Source organism: Schistocerca nitens, chromosome 4, assembly GCF_023898315.1.
Source record: "Schistocerca nitens isolate TAMUIC-IGC-003100 chromosome 4, iqSchNite1.1, whole genome shotgun sequence".
In the NCBI taxonomy this organism is placed as follows: Eukaryota; Metazoa; Arthropoda; class Insecta; order Orthoptera; family Acrididae; genus Schistocerca; species Schistocerca nitens.
The window spans coordinates 549,828,238-549,850,793 of record NC_064617.1 but is presented as its reverse complement, the minus strand read 5'-3'; positions in this window follow the sequence as shown (position 1 = coordinate 549,850,793).

The window sequence follows — 22,556 nt, the reverse complement described above, 5'->3', positions numbered from 1 at the left end:
TTGTTATTATATCACAAGAAAAAAGTTTTTTGTCATTTCTTATCCGACTGTCAGTCCATTTCTTAAGAAGAAATTTGTTTCACCTACTAAGATCTATGATCCCTTGGCGGCGTTTCTGTGTCAATTAAATCGAAAAATAATGCTATTTATATCATATACTCTATTTTGATACCCACAAACTCACTCATCAAAACCTGTAGGGTTCTTTCTGTTGACCTAGAATCGTGAAATTTGGCAAGAAGCAATACTTCGTAGTACAAGTAAAGAAAAAAAATCGGAGGATCGTTAATTATATCACACCAAAAAAATATGTTTTGTCATTTGTTATGCGACTTAAAGCTTAAAATTAAACCATTTTCGAAAATCTTGGAATCTGGAACCAATATTTTGCAGCGAACCATTCCATTTCAAGTCAACACAGTAATTTTACTTCCAAGTTCATATTTTTATGAATCTTGGCGCAGAGGTAACCTATATATAGATTAAGAACAATACGTAATTTTATTAAAATACGTCAGCCCATTTTGAAAATATGGCAGTGTGATGTTGTCAAACAGTGTCAAAAACACCCCAATGCCATAATTTCAAACTGCTGTAGCAACTCTCGTAGCGGAGCTAAAAGGGTGGCAGAAATTTTATTTTGCAGCGTTTTTCACGAGCTTGTCTTTGATATACAACACAATATGGGTTTGAGAAGAATTTTTTTTTCAAATTTAAATGAAAATTTAATATTTTTGAATCACCAAAAAGCGCATATTCAAATTTTTTCAGACAGAGATACACAACGCATTACATTATTGTCAACTAATTCCCTATGTATGAAAGCGGGATTGTTGTGAGTTCACACCATTACAAAATTACAAGAATACGTATTTCACTAAAAAACGAGGTTTCCTAAAACTTAATAGATTTAAGTGGAAATATACATAACTTTGTTCTTAATATATGTATGTATTCACTCAAATTTATTGTTAATAAATAAATTTGAAATATCACTTGTGAGCCTTGAGGCAAACAGTATGTGCATCAATATTTCACTTCTTTTTAAACATTTCATTTGGTTTTACAGTATCATCCGCTTGAAATGGGTACATTCTTTCTCTTGATGTTACAAGGAACGTCATTTTCATGTATCCACAGAATATAAGGTTTTGTAGGATACGCATAAGGCAGTGATGGGGCAGCTGGATGAAGGTACGTAATTCTAATTTCACTAAGACCTTCAGTTTTGTTAAAACATAAGATAGCCACCATTTCTTGTAGTACAGGGCAGTAACGTATCCATGAATATCTCTCAAAGCCAGTTTATCTGGAAATTTTGTGACTGCTTCTACAGTAGACTCTGATGTAGAAAAAGTCTTTACCAATATTTTTGATTTACTTGATGCTATCGGTATAAAGGCACGCAACCTCTGTGTCCCTTTGAAAGTAACAGACTCTAGAAATCTTACAGTTTCAATCTTGTACTGAAAATTCAATGCGTACAGATGTAAAAATTTTTAAGAGCCCAATTAAAAAGTTGTTATGAAGTAAGAATTTGGTATCAAACAACCACTGCAGACTTGATTTTGTTGGTAATCTCTTAACAGTTCCACCTACACGATCGCACTTTTCCGTGAGGAGGCAAAAAAAGTTGTTGTTTCCATCCCAAAGCTTTCTTTGTGGAAACATAAGTTTACAGAAGTATTGTTATTCTTCTACTGCGCTGCCCTGCCATTCTCAAAGCATTATCTTATGTATATCTGTTTGAAATTTGGTTTCTAAAAATTGAATTAGTTTTTTTTTTAAACAGTAGACTGCTGTATTCGAGACAGTTAGAAATTATGACATAGTCATGTGTTCTGTTTTCTTCTCTCCTTTGTAATACCCTAAAAAGGTGTGCACTCTTGCATGGTCGTTTGACCAATGATAACTCTGGTCCTTACCTTGGATCATGAAACTGTAATTCTCGGAGAGGTCCCTTGTAACAACAAATTCACCCTCATTCAAGTTTTCCTTGGCTCCATGTGCAAAATAGGGTTGCTACTTAGCTAGAAAATCATGAAGTATAAATGTGGTCAATTTTTCATAAAATAATTATATAAACTCCGATAAGTTCTTCTGCACTGTTTCTAAACTAGATCTTTTTATTGAAATCCACAGTCTAAAAGCGATATTTTCAATAATGTTGTTATCGAATTGATTTTGTTGTGTACTTTTTGTTGGATCGCTTCCTGCACAAGAACTACAGCTTCCCATAATATAGTGAACTGATACTGGGCTGCACAGCACTTTTGCCAAACGGAGTTTGTAAGAGGCCAGTTCACTGGTTAACATACCAAGCTTAGCAATTTCTGTCATGAGTAATTGGAATAAACAATAAGATTTTCCATCCCAATTTGTAGTTTTTTTACATATACTCCAAACCTTTAATAACTGTGGCTACCACATTACAACTCTATTTAAAAAACTTACATTTTTAGTAATTGTAACAAAATAGTCACCGACCATAGTCACTATCTAGATTTAAAACATATTACAAATAACTTCATGATAGAGCGAAAGTTTATTTATGAGTAAGTTATGTGTATTTTTTTACAAAAATCTCCTTTTTTAGTGAAATATGTATTTTTTAAATTTTGTGGAGATGTGAACCCACGAAAGCCTCACTTTCGTACTTAGAGAATTAGTTAATAATAATGCACAATGTTGTACGTACTTTTTGAAAAATTTTGAAGATGCACTTTTTGATAAATTAAAGTTCATTTAAATTTGAAGAATAATTTTCGTCTCAAACCCACATAGTGCTGCAGATCATAGGAAAGCTCATGGAAAATGCTGAAAAATGAAACCTCGCCCATCATTTTAGCTTAATTAGGAGAGTTGCTACAGCAATTTGAAATTATGACAAGGAACATTTTTTACGAATTTTGACAACTTCATATTGCTGTATTTTCAAAATGGTTCGATGTATTGTAATAAAATTGGATATTTTGCTTAATCTATATGTAGGCTTCCTCTGTGCCAAGTTTCATCAAAACCTTCATACTAAAACTGTATTGATTTAACATTTGATGTCCCTGGTATCGATATCGATAACAAGCAAAAATCATCGAGACTTCGATTCCCGCTATGGATGAAGGAACCCGCAAAGCGCATTTCGTACTCGCAATTGGCTTTTTTTTTCTTTTCTGGAAAATCTTATCCCAAATCTATGCAATGTGTAAAAGTAGCACCTTATCCTCTTTCTGAGTTCAACATCTCACTCGTTATAAAGGGAAGCTGACTCAGTTACTAAGGCTAGCAAACGGGAAATTGCGACACACAAAAAGGAAACAAAACATCGTCGCTATAATCCCAACATCAGCTGCTGGCGTGTGTATTGTGTGGTGTGATAGGGAGTGAGAAATGACTGAACAGTGTAGCACTGCTCTTTTACATTCTAATTTCCATAGCCTCTTTGTTGACTGAGGCCCATAATTACCACGACAAGTGCACAGAGAACAGGTAGTGTCCACAAGTCAGTTGCCCCTAGTAATAGTATGAATAGTTTTGTTTACAGGTAAATCACTTTTAAAAAGATATTAGACATGTATTGGCATTACAATTTAACAACAACACAAACAATGTAATTCATATGTACAGTCGTTTACGTATTCGTGTGTCTAGTTTGACGAGGGTAGGACAGGTACTCGGTCGTGGCCTTATTGTAGGATCGATCCTAGCATTTGCCTGAAGTAATTCAGGGGAACAACAGGAAACCTAAATCAATATGGTCTAACTAAGACTGCAGCCTTCGCCCTCCAAAACACAGGGCCAGTTTATCTGAAACAGCGCTATCTCGTTTGTTTATCCCTAATGTATGAGGTGCAGTCAAATAAAAACTGAACAGCCGCCACAGCGAGCCCATGGAATGGTTCCATTCGAAAGTAATCACCACAAGCATTAAGACATTTATTCCACTGGGAGACGAGACAATGTTTCTATTTCATAGAACGCGATCGGTCGCTGATGAATCCACAACCTCACCTACTCTCGCACTTCGTCGTCCGAAAGAAACCGACGTCCACGAACGTGTTTCGGCAGGTCACCAAAGATGTGAAAATCTCACAGTGGAAGATCCGGGTTGTAGAGAGGATGTTGCTGTATTTCACAACCAAATCACTGAACCGTAGCCGTCGTCCGATTGGCAGTGTGGGGGGCGGGCGTTATCGTGCAATAGGATGATTTCGTCCGACAGCATTCCGACAGCCCGAGGGCAGGCGGCAAAACCAACAGTGGAAACATCCAACATCTCCGCCGCCAAAGAAATCCAAAGCTGTTCACAAATGTTCCCGTAAAGTGATGATGACCTTCTTAAACTGTACGAGCCCCCCGCTGGTTGAGCTCCTCAAGCGTGGGACAGCAATCAATGTGCAGCGCTATGAAAACACTTTGCAGAAACTGTGATGAGACATTAAGTCAGAATTTCCAGGAACGCTGTCGAACGGAACCAGCCTGTTGCGCGATAACGACCGGTCCCCACACTGCCAAGGCGAAGGCTACGTTTCAGCAGTTTGGTTGAGAAGCACTGCAACATCTTCCGTACAGGCGTGATCTTTCACCGTGTCATTTTCACATCTCCGACGACCCGGAGAAAGACATACATGGACGTCGGTTTCAGTCGGAAAAGGAAGTGCAGGAGTGGATGCGATTGTGGACACGTCAGCGGTCGGCCCCGATCTACATAACAGGAACAGATCTACTAGTCTCCCAGTGGGATATATGACTTAATGCGTCTGGTGATTTCCTTTGAAGGGAACCATTACATTATCCCGTTGTTTTCGTCCGACTGCCCCTTATACATTAATATGTTTCATTCTCTATGGAGAGCCGGTAACTCGAGTAAAAACACAGTGTAGAGCAAAGAAGGGCAACTTGTGGCCCGCGGGTCACAATTGGCCCGTGGTTGTTTTCAATCCAACCGCCGGATGAAATACCGGACGAACGTAAGAAACAAAACAAAAAAACGTGTTTTGAGGCACAATCGCCGGAGTGACGTATAGGGAAAAGGGTTACACTCACATCGGTGCGTTATCCCATAAACATTGAACCTCGTGGAAGCTACATTTAGGATTTTATGCGCCACGAGCTCTGCTGCGCGGCTCGTCACATTTTGCGCCGCCCGCGAGCTTAAGTGTATGAAACAGGCCGCGAATCATCAGAGGTTGTCCATGCCCGGACTGTAGATAGAGGAAATTTTCAGCCAAATACGAGGCGAACTGGCAGTGGGGCAGACGAAGATCTAGCTGAGAATATTTGGGAGGGGTTTCCAGTTCGGGCATTCGCCTTACAACCAAGAGCAAACCTTTGTCAGAACTGTGGGATGAGAACCGGTTTTAATTTAATTCCAAGGCATTATGTCCCTGACAAGAAAATTAGAACCCAATGTATCTGAAAGGTGGTTTGTTGATAAATATGCAGCGTAAAGTTGATGACTTGTTCGATAAGTGCAGTATACCCGTGTTACTATCAGACGCAGGCGATGCGAATGACACACGAATGTGTGAGTGCATAGATGTCCCGTAATATACGACATGACGCCAGCAAAGATGCTTAAATTGCTATTCCAAAGTTGGTACCTATGTAGTCTCTGATCACAGTGGGCACTATTGCATCAGCTTCTCATGGTAGGAGTTCACATACATGTAGAATTTTTTTAAGGACATCATATTCACGGTTGACTAGAAATTATTCATTTCACAGTTGCAAATTTTATCTTTCGACCATTTTCAGGTGATACTAGGAAAGCTAAAAAATACAAAAAAGAAGCACCGACATCATTACACTAAATAAATGGTGAAAATTATCAATCACTTACAATTTTCTCCAGTACGTGTTAGACTTTCACATCCTCCGACACGTATGTCGTCGCCTTTTCACTGTAGAAACACCGTAACATCAGACGAGTGCGAAGCTGTACATTGCGATTTGAATTGTTACCAATGTACATCGCGGTCTGAACTGTTACCATTGTTAATATCCTTCACATAAATCACTACAAATCGATGTTCTAACATACTGTATACATGTGAACTACGGCCGTTGGCGTGAAAATACATTCACATGTCAGTCTGTCTGTGTACTTATTAGAAATACTACATTCCAGAGATAACAAGCGCAAGTTCATATCATTACATCTTTTTACATGTGTCGACAATACACAGTTTTCTATAGTCGTAAGCTATAAGGGAACAGGACAGGAAAGAGTTTCCCTAACCTATCCCCTTATATCATCACATAGAAGGGTGTATATTGTCAACAGATGTAAAAACATGTCACGATATGAAACTTATAGTACCTTACAACCCCTAATATCATCACACAGAAAGCTGTATATTGTCAACAGATGTAAAATGATGTAACGATAAGCTTACAATTGCTATCGCTGAAATGTACTATCTCTGATAATGTACAGAGAGAACGTTAACATTGGCAACAATTCACCCAACGTACATTATTTCGCGATATACAGAGCTTCGCACTCGTTTCATGTTGCTGTATTTGTACAGTGAAAGAGCTTAGTTTTAACGATGACATGTATACTTGTCGGAGGATCTTAAAGCCATGTGCTGAAGAAAAGGTAAGTGATTGATTATTTTCACCCTTTTTTAATGTGCAACTCTCTATACGACATTTTTGTGCAGTTTTGTGTATACACTGTGCGCTTCATTTTCGTATTCTTTTGGCTTTTGCAGTATCATTTGAAAATGGCCCAAAGGCCAAAATTATAATTGTGGAAAAACATCATTTCTACGTTCAACGGCGAATATGACGTCCTTTAAAAAAACTTTCATGTCGGTTACATCTGTGTGATTCCGTTTCTTCTTCGACAGTCACTTGCTTTCCTGACAAAGTCAACGGTGGGAACTTTCGAAAGCTGATGATGAATTAAAACGATAAATGCTCTATGAACCATTAATAAAACAAATTCGTCAGACTTCTGGTGCCTAACTAGTTGCTCACAGTATGCCCTTGTAACGCCGATACGTTGTTGCATGGATGTCACAACACATGGAAATCATCAGGGAAACGTCCTGACACCTGGGCGTTCCGACTGTCTACCACAACTCACGAAGACTGGCCGGAGCTGAGTCAAAGGTGAGATACGCTTCTATACGATGCTGTGCTTCAAACGTACATTCCCAGAAATCTCTTCCTCAAATTAAGGCTCATGTGTGATGCCAGGAGCCTTATCTTGGCCAGGATCTCTGCTTGTGCTAGTCTGCTTTGCCTAGTTCATCGTGTGTTACGTTGCTTCCAAGGTAGCAGAGGTCCGTCATTTCGTGGTCCCCAGTTATGATGTTACATTTATCGCTAATTTCATTTCTGCTGCTCCTACTTACTTTCGTCTTTCAATATATTTTCCGTACTCATTAGACTGTTCTTTCCATGCAATAGGGCTTACAATTCTTACTCGCCTCCACTGAGGATATCAATGTCGTCAATGAATCTCGTCATTGATAACCTTTTATTTTGAATATGAATCCCACTCTTGAACATTTCTCCAATTTCACTGTTTCTTTGATCTATAGATTGAATTATAGGGGGGAAAGACTGCATCCCTGTCTGACACTCTTCTTAAACCAGTTACTTTGTCCTTGGTCTTCCCTTCTATTTTCCCCCTCGTTCTTGTACATTATCCGCCTTCTCCATAGCTTACAGCTGTTTTTCTATTTTGAACATCTTGCGCCATTTCACATTGTCGTACGCTTTTTGTACGTCGGCTAATCCTATGAAAGCGTCTTGATTGTTTAGTCTTGCTTCCATTGTCCATCGTAACGTCACAAATGCCTCTCTGGTTTCTTTACTGTTTCTAAAGCCAAGCTGATCGTCATATAACCGATCGTCAATGGTTCTCGCATTCGTCTGCCGTTGTTGTAATAGCAATTCGGTACATTAAATTCTTCCAAAAGTCCAACTGCATGCCCATTCTCATGGAATCTACACCATAGGTAGGGGTTCTCGCATTTATCTGCCGTTGTTGTAATAGCGATTCGGTGTATTATATTCTTTCGAAAGTCCGACTGCATGCCTAATCTCATGGACCATAGGTGTGCCATTTTCCCTAATGAATTTCAGAAATCCGACTAGAATACTGTCTATCCCTCCTACCGTGTTGGATCACAGGTCTTGCAAATCTCCAACTTTGACCCTAATTCTGAGTTCCATAAGAATCGCATTTCTCTTTCTATCATGACATATGACAGTTCCTTCCCATTGCAGAGACCTCCCGTATACTCATTCCATCCATCCGCTCTCTCCTCTGCGTTTAACAGTTACTTCATTTTATTTCGTTTCAGGCAGTGCTGATTTCATCAGATACAATTAGTTGAAATAATGACACACACCAGACATTAATCTAATATCAGTACAAAATATTAAACGTAATTGAATGAGTTAAGGAGTCAACAAAGTACTTTAGTCTGACTGCACCATTACAACAAAAGCCAAAAAAATTTAACATAAAGACAGTTTTTATATACGTAATAAAACATAACAGAAGATCCGCAAATTTAAAGTTCCCTTTTACAAAGTCGGATGAAACAGTATATACGTCCGGCAATGGACCTATTTGTAGAACTTAGAGATAATGTGAGAGAAAAATAGCCCTTGATTTTTTAAAATTATTGTTGAGTGTTATTGTTCTTGGATGACTGTGTTTATCACATTCTACTAATATCTGTACTACAGTGTCCTTGTCATTGAGGCTAGAATCACAGCCTGAAGAAGGAATTAATGTTAACAAATGTCTCACTTCATTAGTACCGATATTCAATTCATGTTGCCCTCTTGACGGCCTTTGCTTTTAATTTCATTGAGAGTTGTTTTGCCTTTTCTACAATTCTGGCTCGGTCCTCTGGACGACCATTTATTTCTCGATTTCACTAATGCTGCAGCCATTTCTCCTTGGCTACACTTTCTATTTATTTCATTTCTAACTGAAATATATTGTTGTAGTCCTGTATTTTTCCGAGCATTTTTGCACTTATTTCTTTCGTCAGTCTTGTACTGATACCAAGGTTTCTTCGTCGTGATTATAAAATTACACTCACTTAGAAGAAACAACTGAATGAGCAGAATACGTTACAACAACACTCGCAAGCATCCGAAAAGTCTGACAAATAAACTTTTTTATATAAATACAGAATGAAATAAGAAACGATGGTTCCAGACCGAGGATAGTGTTGTCACAAATTATGTTTACAGATGACGATATAGTTCGAGTTTTGCGCGGTTCTTTCAAATGTTTGAAAATTCAGACAGGCCTTGGTAGAATCAAAGATTATTGATTAACGACACGGACAGTAAAATCATAGCATCTGAGAATTTAGAACGAACGTATCTGATACAAGTCGTCTCCCACAAACGAAACAGGTCTTCTGCACTAGCGCGCCAAAGATGAAAACTGTAGTTTTAATTTATCACACTTAAAATAACGAAAATCCAATGGCATCAACAAAGAAAATCCTAGACTTGGGGCAGCTAACAATGTTTACTTTCACTCGCGTGAAACCATTGCAAGATTATTAAACGTCAGAAGCAAACGTAATATAATAGCAAGACGAAATTTAATGACCGGTCTAAAATTAACTGCATTCTTAAGAAACACTCGAGACTTCTAAAAGAACCAGTAAGTTTCTCACCTCGTTCCTCGAGGTCAGCCAATCAACAATGTCTTTTCGCGCACTACCCCCACGATATGTGTACGCATTCGTGGTCGTTCAGATCAAGTTGCTTCCCTTTCCGCACACTTTTACACAAAGATGTTAATATTTCCTCAATGATCTGAAGTAGCACTAAAATACTTAAAAAGAGTGTGAATGTGAAAAAAATAATACTCTGACAAATTGACCACACCCACTAAGAATTTGTAATGAGAGAAATCAAACTTAACAGGGAACCTGCGTTACCCAGTCGAAATTGTTCTGAATTAAATGAATGTCGTAATGGGTATAGTATGCTTAGAGACAGAATTGTTTAAATTCCAGGGACAAAAGTTTCAGTTCTATGTAAGGTAATGTTACGTTAGCTATCAAACACTAATCATTCACGTAGTGATTTAGTTGAGGCAAGAGTGTACCTGTTATAAGTTTTCTGAGTGAAATTTCTGAACTAACAGAAGTCATATTCATTGGTTTGACTGCTGGTCATTAAGGAAACATTGTATTTGTTGCGCAAGATAACACATATTTTACGATGTTTCACGACTCTTTATTTTACATGGTTTAGATTTTTGGGTTACAACACATTCTCGAGTGTTCCTACTTCAAAGATGTTATTCGTGGCTTTTGGTAATGTGTGTCTGTGCTTTAGGGTGCTTTAGGTCACAGAGCTAAGGAAAGAAGGGAGATGGCACTATAGACTTACGCTGCACGCTGTTTTGAAGCCATAGTGGGCGGGGCCTGCTGCCATCTTAAATAGCCCAAAACATTAACAGACTACTATTTACGATTGCCTCTTGTTCATTAATTCTGTCGTGTGCCAACAACAGCTCTTTCAAATATCAAAAATTACAGTGCTTACATGAATAACATAGTGTCAGGAAGGCAATTTCGAACGTTTGTCTGTTCTCAAATGCTTATTTGCTGTAGTAATACGATACATTTGGCCTCGTTAATGTAACTTGTTTTTTCGTGATATATTTAGAATAACCAATGTGAACAGGAAGTGATGTTTAAAGGATGATTTCGTAATCCATGTAATTCCATTTTGACTCTATTTATATCGATAGCAGTTTTTTACCACTATTATTACCAATTCTTTGTCATTCACCAGCAATGGCTGGATGGACAGTGTCAATTTTACAATAACATTACCACATTAAAATTAATAAAAACCTGCAATTTAAAGAGTGATACTAAAGTGGGTACTATAAAACAAATACTCAGGTAGTAAAATAGCAGAGTTGCTGCTGTTTTCATTGTCACTGAGTTGCAGTTCAGGTAGACACTTCCATCACCAGATAAATATTCTTCTAAGCTGTACAAAGGTTGCTCTTTTAGTATAAACAAAATTTTAGTCCTAAACTGTTCGACTGAAATAGGTAGAGCATTAAATAATTTTAGGGCTACCATTAGGAAGCTATTCTGCATCTTAGTTAATCGAGATCTTTTCCTGTCTATACTGACTTTATAGCAAGTGCTGTATTAATGGACGTCATTTCTCTTTCTGTAAGTCTTGTGATCTGTCTTTGTGCGAACAAAGCAGTTGAAAGTATATCGTTTTAAACCAGTCGGAACTCCTAATCTGGAAAAAATTGGTTTGCAATGGTCAGTGTTTTCACTTGAAATAATGATCGTCGTTGCTTTCTTTTATAATAAAAGCACTTCTTGCAGCCTGCAGAAAGGTCCCCAGTAACAGTCCATAGCTGAGGTGACTGTGGAACAATAGGTACTGGTGTGCTATAACACTTCTTAGTTTCCTCAAGAGGTATAGGACCTACCAGAGTTTGGAACATACATGTTTAGTGTGCTTTTGCTAGGTTAGCTTAGTATCAACGAAAAAACCCACAAGCTTAACAGCTGATGTTTCACCCAGTGCTCCAGTATCACTTAGATTGCATGTCATCCTTTTTGTTTTGTCTTCATTAATTTTCATCTTGTTGTGATGAACTAGGCCTTGGCCTCACTGTATAGGACTTCTTGTTGAAGAGCTTGTAGTACATTCTCTCCTGTTGAGGGCAAAGTTGTTTCATGTGCAAACTGCAAGGTGTGCCCATTGGAGCCCACGTCATTTACGAAAATTAAGAACAACAGGGACCTTATTATGAATCCGTGTGCCATACCATGTTTTAACTGCATTTCACCTTATTCTTCTCCTTGAGCTGATACAATCTGTCGTCTGTTATTTAGGTAGGATTCGAGAGTTTGTAGAACTGCTCCCGCAAAACAGCATGAATTTAGATTGCTGAGCAGGTCTCCTTGAGTGTTTGTAGTATTTTACTATTTTTATTATGTCTTTTGGATACACTCTCTTCCACGTCATCGTGCTGCATTTATTTCCAAATTTCACAGCAACTGCAGGATCTGTTCTCAAGCCAGAAATTTCACCTACTGTGTTTTCTACTCTGTTTATAAAATATCAAATTTATATGAACTGCAAGAATCAGAGTAAGAGGAGGGTTTTTGCCTATGTTCATTGATCAGATCCCACGCTGTCTTGCAAGGATTGTGAGCTTGTCCAGTAAATCTGACATTGCTTTTCTTCTTTGCTTTCTCTACTTCTTTTCCGTACATCCTTTTGGCCTGTAGATAATTGCAGTGTAGTCTGTCCTTGATGCCAACATCTTCAGTGTCTTTAGCTGTATCAGTTAGTAGTTGTACAGTGCATTTTATTTTAGCTAAACTAGAGGTATACCAGCTCCTTACGCTGGCAGTTTTCTGTGTGTATTTTGACTTGGCAGTTGGATATCTCCTGGGTTTTTGTGGAAAATTTTCATCAAATTTGGCTTTAAGAGTCTGGAAAATGTGTCATTTGACGCCAATTCTTCACGCATGTGATGGTAATCTATAGAAGACACTGCAGCTTTAAAATAAACTAAATTGTTCTTTGTAGCTGTAACCCTACTTCTGAAGACATAATTTGAATGGCAGCTGGGAAGTTACCGAGTACTTACTGAGTTTATCCATAGCTTCATGATTACCACACTGTGATCTGCAAGCATAGGGTCAACCACATTTACTTTGTAGTCCTACCTATTTAGATTTGTAACAACTGTATCAACACAGATATCTCCTCTTGTTAGTAGATAACATGCCACAAATAGTCCCTAGCCGCTTACTAAGTTCGTAGAAGCTCTCTCTTTGTCACTACCTTCTCCGATATGAATGTTGAAGTCTCCACATAAGGCAATTGTTGCTCTTAGGCGCACTAGATGACCCAGACAGCTTTCTAGTTTTTTGATGAAGTTTACGAAATTGCCACGTAAACAACAATTAAGTTAGCGACTGACAGCCTCAAAGCAGTCGATTCTAGATCCAAGTCCACACAGAAGTTTATAACATCAATGTTCTTGGCACTGGGCTTACCGTTTGCACACACACATACACCACCACGTATAGAAGTTTTTCTACATTATGCGTTCAGCTTCCAGATACTAAATACGCCTATAGTATTCTATTTCTTTATGGGCTAGCCAGTGTTCACATATACATAATACATCAGGCCTCACAGCCCCAGCAAACAATGACAGTGTATAGTTTCGTTCTAAGGCACTGCACATTTGCACTAGCTATAACTAAGCTTGCATTTTTTTTTTTTTTTTTTTTTTTTTTTGTGGTGACATTTCCTTTTCTACTTGAATATTCTTGGTCTTGGCAGTTTATATCGGTGGAGCATTGGCCATTTTATCATTTGTCATGAATTGAACACCAATTTTGAAGCTATTATTTAATCCTTTCGTTTCCAGTTTTTCAACAGTAAAACTGTTGTGAGTTGGGCAACTGTCCTGTAAGAAGTTAGTTACAGTATTAGTTGTGGTGCCATCTCCTAGTTTGTTAAGGTGATACCAGGCTCTTTTTTCGACGTACAACACTCCGAAACCAATGTTTGTTTGCCTTCTGTTACTGCTTCTTGTTCATCACATTATCTTTCATCTCGTGTGAACAACATTCTTAATGTTTATATGTGCAAAAAACTTACCTACATGTTCTTTGCTAGCCCATAAACGTGTACAGTGAGAAAAGAAGCAATGAATACCATCGTATCTTGTGCCTATCAACAAAGAAAGCGATTGCTGAAGTGAAATGTACACCCATACACGACGCAAGCTGGCATTTTTCTTAAAACACCTACGTCCCACACAATCTAAGCACCACATGTCATTTGGGATACCACCACGAAAGTCGATAGTTATTACCCACGGTCGAAACTGAGCAAGGGACGAAGCCAACGAAAAAGACAGGCCGTGGCGTGTACGTCATGACAGTAGGCCTGAGATAGCTCGCTCGCTCAGCTCAGCAGACGAAATGCGTTTCCAATCGTGGTAACTCGTAACTGAGTGTCTACATACTAACGAGAATTGCATATTCTACTGAAATCAGCTTTTATAGAGTTTTTCTGGTTACTTGTACTACAACAAAATACAGAAATGTGCAGTAGCTGCAATTTAAGATATATGCTTTACATAATTCAAAAATATCATGGAGTTTCTACATGCGAATCATAGGTATCTTAACACTTTACATTCGATATCTGGATTGAACTTGGCTTAAAACTTGAAAGAGATAAACACGAGTACATTTCACTTTTTTGTAACATGTGTTACAGCTTAGATACTGTTATTCTTTTGCCACAGGAAACAAAGGAACGTCAGCACTACTTTTTAGGTTTTGTACCGCACTCTCTCGTACTGCGAGCCTCTGGTTTAAAAAAATAATGTTGGAGCGGTATTGCGAAATGGTTTCCTAGTATGCCAAATAGAATGGTGAAAATGTTCCGAAAAACTTTGATTTTGTAATCCATGTATAAAATTGTCGCTTTATCACGCCTCAAAAATTTTTAGGGACCATGTACCTCTGTTTTCACTCTCTGGCACAATCTTTCTAGTCTTCCTTCGCCCCCGCGAGCGAGTTGGCGCAGTGGTTAACACAATGGACTCGCATTAGGGAGGACGACGGTTCAAACCCGGGCCCGGCCATCATCATTTAGGTTTTCCTTTGAAAGGCCGCTGCCGATTTCCTTCCCTAACCCGATGGGACCGAAGACCTCGCTGTTTGGTCCCCTCCCCCAAACGAACCAACCAACCTCCGTCCCTAAGGAAACTAAGATATTAATCGCAAGTAATCATTCTCCTCGTCATAGGCACTATAAGAGTATCGTTTCCTGTTGAGACTGTCTTAAAGTAATCATAATGTTTTAGAGATCTGCATAATCCGTAAGAAATGACTTACACTGTTATTTATAAATCTTAACTCATTTGAAAATTGCTCAGCACGTGTACACTGTGGATGCCACCATTATTGAAGACAGGTCGGATTGAAAGTCAGTTTTGCAACGGACCTTCAGTGCTCTCTGTACACTCGTATGATGAATTTCAGTTTCCCGCACTCCTTTCACAGTGAGAAAATGCACTACATCCCTCTGAGAGTTTCTTTTGAAGCTCAGTTTCTCTACTGACAAGGGAAAGATCTCAGACACGGCCAACCGATTCTCCTCAAATTTGGCAGGTCGCTTGTGTACAACCTAAAACGAAAAAACCTTAAGATATTTTGGGTCAACACCCCCGCGATTTTGAGAAAATCACCCCTAAAGGTTATGACGAGCAATCGACTCAAAACTGGAGGGATCGATAGATAATTGTAAATAGAGCATTTTTCATCATCAGGTATAGGGTCCCCAAACGCAAACTTTTCCAGAAACCGAGAAAAGAAACTTTTACAACTGCCGCTTCTGTACCCACATGTTAAACACTTTTCGGCAACAACACCGCCAGTGCAACGAACAAGGTAGCTGGCTGGGAATCGGAAAACCCAGGTTCGAATCTCGAAGAAACCTAGCGGATGTTATAATTTTCTTTTGCATTTTTCCATATCTCAGTTGATAGGGATAGGAAGGTTAATATGGTAAGTAAATCAATAAGGAATGATAATAAGGTAGGCAAACTAATGTCCCAAACACCGTGAGTTAGTAAAGTATTAAACTTTTAAGCCGTGTCACATGAAAACAACTCCGAGTAAGAGTGCTGCGAATTAATCACGAGGGATCACAGATAGCCAACCGCGCGACGCTTGTTTACAGCGAGGCATTGGACAGAATGCACGCGGGGAGAGTTATATTGTGCCGGTTGCCTCTTCGTCATATCATAGTTGTGAACCTGGAAGAGTGAAGGTGTCCAGCACGAGCCTTATAGAAGTCAATCGGAAAGAGTTGTTTTCCGTCATTAGGCTGCCGCGAACCTCGCGGATACATGTAGTGATTTTTCCATCGTTAATGCGCCGAATGAAACACGTTTTGCCGGCCGGTGTGGCCGTGCGGTTCTAGGCGCTTCATTCTGGAACCGCGTGACCGCTACGGTCGCAGGCTCGAATCCTGCCCCGGGCATGGATGTGTGTGATGTCTTAGGTTAGTTAGGTTTAAGTAGTTCTAAGTTCAAGGGGACTGATGACCACAGATGTTAAGTCCCATAGTGCTCAGAGCCATTTGAACCATTTTTGAAACACGTTTTGTGAATGAACACAGTGTTCTTCCGTCTCGTCTGTTAATGCCGTAGTAACTTAGTTATTGTTTGTTGTGTCATATCTTTCAGGTGTATAATCTGAATAATGGAGGATGTACACCCTTCGACTAGTGCTGTAATATGTAGTTGGGAGCCTGTCACATACGATGGCAAGCGGGAAGTTACCGACACTGTGTTTTGGTTTGTAAAAGTGTTGCAAGACAGATGCATTAACAATGCACTACTGGAAGCTGGCAGTTCTGTTCCTCGGCGTTCCAGATTGATAGGAGCGGCTATCGTCGAGCGATTTTTGGAGCTGACGAACGAAATGATATTTGTTGATACTGAAGTACTATATCATGAAGACGAAGCAGAAGGTGATTCAGTGGAAGATATGCCGACTAATGAATCGCAAAATGGTCATAACACTTTGGAAATCTCCACGTCACTGGAATACGTGCTTCATCTGTTCCCGATGAGTATTACGAACCGGTTACTAAACGATTGAACTACGGCGCTATACCCCTTGAAGTAAAAGTAAAGGCGGTAGCGCTAGCCAGGAATCATCCAAATTGGAACTTACAAACGCTGCAAAAGAATGGAGCAACAACAGCCCTGAAAAGGAAGAAGGATTTGAAACTGTGGGAAAGTGATCTCGTTAAAGGAGGGACAAGATAAGACAAATACCAGGTGATAAATAAGTGGACATACGACCGATTAGTCGAATCTCGTTGACGTAACGAGCATCAGGAGTGGGCTGCAGGTGCAGAAATTTCAAATTGGAGTATAAAACGGCACGTCACTAAATACATCTCTCAGAAGGAGGTACAAAATATAGAAGATATACAGAAAGTGGCGGCTCTTTTCAGCACCCAAACGGCGTCAATTATGACCAGTTTTAATCGTGATTACGTGATCAACACCGATCAAACAGGATGCGAGTATCGTGTGAACATTCGACGCACGTTATTGCATAAGGGCGAAAAACGAACCCTTGTCGCAGTTGGTAGTAAAAACAAACTAACACATTCGTACACAGCGCAATATGCCATCACAGCCTCTGGAAAAGTGTTGCCTAAAGTTTTCCTGTGTTTACAAGAAACGAATGTTACATTTGGTCCTCAGGTTATAGAAGAGGTCAATCATTTAACCGACTCGTTGAAAAATGTTTACATTACCTGCTCCAAATCCTGGAAACTGACGAATGCGATTTACAGAACATTTCTTGAGAATGTTTTAAAACCATACGTTTCTGATAACCACTATTGTCTAATATTGGATTCCTGGAGTGGACAAATTAATACTACAGTATATGACACAATGTTTATAGATGGCGGGGGTCAGCCGACGTGCACAGTAAAAGTAGTACCGGCAGACTGCACACCTGTGTGCCTGCCGTGTAATATTTATTTCTATCGCCAGGTTAAAAACTTTATTTCCAGGCTTCAGAATTGCCGTGTGCTTCTGGAAACCCAGCGGGAATTGCACAACCGCACGGATGCAATAACTATTCACAGCATAATTCATAACCAACTTTCAGCACCGATTTTTCAGTCAATGATATCGTTTGCGTGGTACGCATCAAAATTAATTCCCAAAAAGGACATATTTTTAAATGTAAACCAAGTTTGTTTTCCGCCGACTCTTTGGAAGGAACAGTGTAGCTGTCGAAAGACTGCATTCATTAGATGTTCTTGGTGTTGTGAGTATTTTTGTTTCGAATGTTTATATGACAAGTACTATCCATCTAGCTGTTCGAAGAAAAGTGAGGACACGTTACAGTGACTGCAAGAGCCATTGTAAAGTGACATGGAGTTACATTTTAGTTGTTTACTATCCCAAGAGGTTTGAGAAATTTATTTGTCTACCTTATTATTATTCCTTATTGATTTACTTCCCTTATTAACCTCCCTATCCCTATCAATTGAGATATGGAAAAATACAAACGAAAAGAATAACATCCGGTTTTCCGATTCTCAGCTAGTTATCTTGACCGTTGCGCTTTCGGTGCTGTCGGCGAAAGCGTTTACCATGTGGGTACAGAAGCGGCAGCGGTAAAAGTTTCTTACCTCGATTTCCGGAAAAGGATGAGTTTTCGGACACCATACGTGATGATGAAAAATGCTCTATTTACAATTATCTATCTGTGGTGTCACCGCCAGACACCACACTTGCTAGGTGGTAGCCTTTAAATCGGCCGCGGTCCATTAGTATACGCCGGACCCGCGTGTCGCCACTGTCAGTAATTGCAGACCGAGCGCCACCACACGGCAGGTCTAGAGAGACGTCCTGGCACTCGTCCCAGTTGTACAGCCGACGTTCATAGCAATGGTTCACTGACAACTACGCTCTCATTTGCCGAGACGATAGTTAGCATAGCCTTCAGCTACATTTGCTACGACCTAGCAAGGCGCCGTATTCAATTGATATTGAGATTCTATTAATGTATCATCAAGAGCGATGTTCTACAAATGTGGATTAAAGTTAAGTATTCCAGAAGCTACGTACTTTTCTTTATAGCATTCATTACGTATCCTGTTTCAGACCTCACGCCAGCCTGCGTGAGTTTAAGCGCGTGCCTTTCGGCTTCCTCTCATTGTGTCTAGGCTGTCTTGTCTAGACACAACACTATCGATCCCTCCAATTTTGAGTAGATTGCTATCATAACCTTTAGGGGTGATTTTCTCAAAAATACGGGGATTTTGACCCAAAATAGCTTAAGATTCCTTCGTTTTAAGTTGTACACAAGCACGTGCACGTGCTCGTTCTGTCGTCAGGTGGCTGTGCGCCCAACTCCCTCTAGCGGCGAGTTGGGGCCTCAGCACCGTTATAGGGATCACACGTCCTTACCTAGGGAATGACATTACGATCCCTTGAGCGGTTTTCCTTTTACAGACTCTGCCTCACTTCTTTTTTACTTACCCTAATAAATATGAGAAAACAGAAAAAAACGTAATATATTTTTTTCTTAGCACTAAATGTAATCAACAGCTTAATGTGAAACTGTCCCAGTTTGATGTTGGCGACATGCACAGTAGAGCCTATACTATGCTCCATAAATATTCGTAATCTCTGCAAATACATCAATGTCTTACGACATACAAAAAGAAATTAAATGAACATGTCAGACAAATGACGTAATGACAAAGAGATTGAAAGTTAAATATAATGTCTCATTGCACACTATTGATACTAGGGTATTATATCCTGCACAACAGAGACTCACTTTTGGTTCACTGAGCGAGGTGGCGCAGTGGTTGGCACACTGGACTCGCGTTCGGGAGGACGACAGCTCAAACAGCGTCCGGCAAACCTGTTTTTGGTTTTCCGTGATTTCCCTAAATCGCTTCATGCAAATGCCGGGATGGTTCTTCCGAAACGCTGCTGCCGATTTCCTTCCCCATCCTCCCCCCAATCCGATGGACTGATGACTTCGCTGTCTGATCCTCTCCCTCAAATCGACAAACCAACCAATCACTGTTGGTCCACTAATTTTTGCAGTATTTAAGGTTGGAGATCGAACATTTTTTCCTTTATCTACTGTAACAGTATCAGAAATGCTGAGAGAGTCCTAAAAGTATATGTCCTTTTCTCTCCTAAGCGCGATACTTCGACTTATATGGACTATTTGTAGTTGGTTTCTTAACAATATTGTTTAAAGGTGCAGTCTGTTTTCTACAGTCACCCACTATCTGTTATGTTCCTTCAATCTGGTGCATATAGATCTTCCTGTTTTTTTAGTGTAATACGAGCCATATAAATCACTGTGTGTACTAAATTCCAAGATCGCTTTTCAGTAAATATGTAGTGCTGTAGCAATGCCTTAGTCGTAAGCTTGGTTCGCTCCACGTGACACTCAAGCTAGGTCGCGCGAAAAACGTACTTGGTTTGTATTCCTGAGATATTGCCCTTCCAGGCTAGCAGCGCTCAGCAAGAGTCAGGAACTTCATGTGTGCCGCTGCAGCGTCTCTGTCGCTGTTCAAGGCTGTTATACAAATGGAGGATGTTGACATAGGGTCCGTCGCTTACCCATTCCGTCGCTTACTGTGGCGTAAATGAGACGCACAAGAAATGTTCGCATGTCACACCCCACCTGAAGCACTTTGACGGTGACAGCGGTCACGTCGTCTTCGAGCACACGGCGAAAAGGAATACTCACGCCTTTCGAGTAGCGTGCCCTGGGTTTGTTTACAACGCAACAGTATCTGCAGGAGTGGATTCGGCTGTGGTGAGTTTTGCCACGCCTGGTTCTGATGTAACAACTGCTCAGCGCCTGTCATTCGATACCGCTCTTTCGACATAGCGTTCTTGATCACCTTGCGATCCAGTCCATCATCTATCTCCAAGGAAATGTTTCATCAGAGTTTTTATTTTCTCGTTAGTCTCTCTGAAGGCTTCAAACATATCATACCCAATGAATCCACTTCATTTTCAGTAACACCACGTCTCAAACGCATCTACTCTCTTCTCTTCCGGTTTCCTCACAGTCCACGAATTTCTTCCACACAATTCTGTATTACAGACGCACAATCTCAGAAATTTCTTACTAAATTAAGGTCTGGAAGTGAGACCTGTAGCCTCCTTTTTGCGAAGAATGCCTCTTTCACTGTATTAGTCTGTTCGCTATGTTCTTTTTACTTCGTCTGTTATCCGTTGTTTTGCTTGTAACGTAGCGGAATTCGTTTCGTTTACCACATAGTCCCCAATTTTTAATTTAAGTTTGTCACTAATCTCATTTCTCCTGCTTCTTACTGCTTTCATCTTTATCTAAATTACTCTCAATTCATATTCTTTGCTCAGTAAGCTTTTTATCCCATTTAAAAGAACCTGTTAATTATATTTACTTCTACTGAGTATAGCATCGTCATTAGCGAATTTTATCACTGATATAATTTCCTGCTGAGTTTTAATACAACTTCTGAGCTTTTCATTTATTTCCTTAATTTCTTCTTCGGTAGTAGGTGAGAAAAGAAAAAATTGGAAATTTGTGGTAAGATCTTACTCGACCAAACTGCGGAGGTCATCGGTCCCTAATCTGACTTAAACTAACTTACCATATGCACAACACACACACCCACGCCCGAGGGAGGACTCGAAAACGTCCGATTGGGGAGAGGGGGGGGGGGCACGTGGGGCGTGACAAGGGCGCCCTAGACCGTGCGGCTACCCCGCTCCGCATGTGAGAAAGGCTACATACTTGCTTACACCTTTCTAACCCTGTAATTTCTCTCATAGTCTTTCATTCTTTTCGCTCTTGGTTCTTTTACATACGATATAGTACATTACCCGTCTTTCTCTATAGTGTGTACTTATTTTTCTATGACTTGAAACATTTTGCACCACCTTACATTTCTTAACGCTTTCTCTAGGTGGACAAAGTTATGCAAGTGGCTTGATATTTTCTTAAATCTTACTTCCATTATCAAACAAAACTTCAGTTTTGCCTCTCTGGTTTCTTTACTGTGCTTAGAGTCAAGCTGAAGGTCATGTAAAAAATCGTTAGTTTTCACGTCCATTGTTCTGTACATTATTCTTGTTAGTAAGTTGGATACAGGAGCTATTAAGCTGGTTGTGCAATAGTTTTCACATTTACCACCGTTGTATATTAGTAACTGGGTGGTTGATATTCTTCCGGAAGTCCGACTGTATTCTCCACTCTCATATATTTTAGAAACCAATATGAATAATCGTTGGTTGACATTTTCCGTGATGATCTGAGAAATTCCACTGGAATGTTGTCTATCGATTCTGCGTTGTCTGATTGCAAGTCTTCCAAAGCTCTATTAAACGCTGGCTCTAAAATACGTCTCCTCCCACGCATTCAAACACTTCTTCTTCTTCGTAGAGGTCCTCAACGTACTCATTCCACCTATCTGCCTTCCCCTGTGTTTAACCTTGGATTTTTTTGCACTCTTCAGTTATTTTGACTTTTCTATTGCAGAATTTGTCCTTCCGATGACATTTCTTTCCCAGTAACATCACGTTTTTCCCGCAGCCACTTCGCTTTTGTTTCTTTGCTCTTCTTATTGATATAATTATCAAGTGGCTTATGTTGTTGTATTCTATTCTTTTACTAACCTTTTTTGTATTTTCTTCTTTCATAGATCAATTTAAATATTTCTTCCGTTACCCACAATTTCTTCCCAGTTACCTTCCTTGTACCTGTGTTAGTCTGCCCAACTTTGGTGTTTGACACGGATGTTCATTCCTCATTATCTGAGCTGCCTACTGTGGTGTTCAGAATCGTAATAAACACAGAGAACTCTGAACTCTCATCATCATTCTTCATTATTTTACTATCCCACTTGCTCATACCTTGATCCTTTCTGATAATTCTGTTAAACATCGACCTATTCTTCATCGTTATTATATCGTGGTC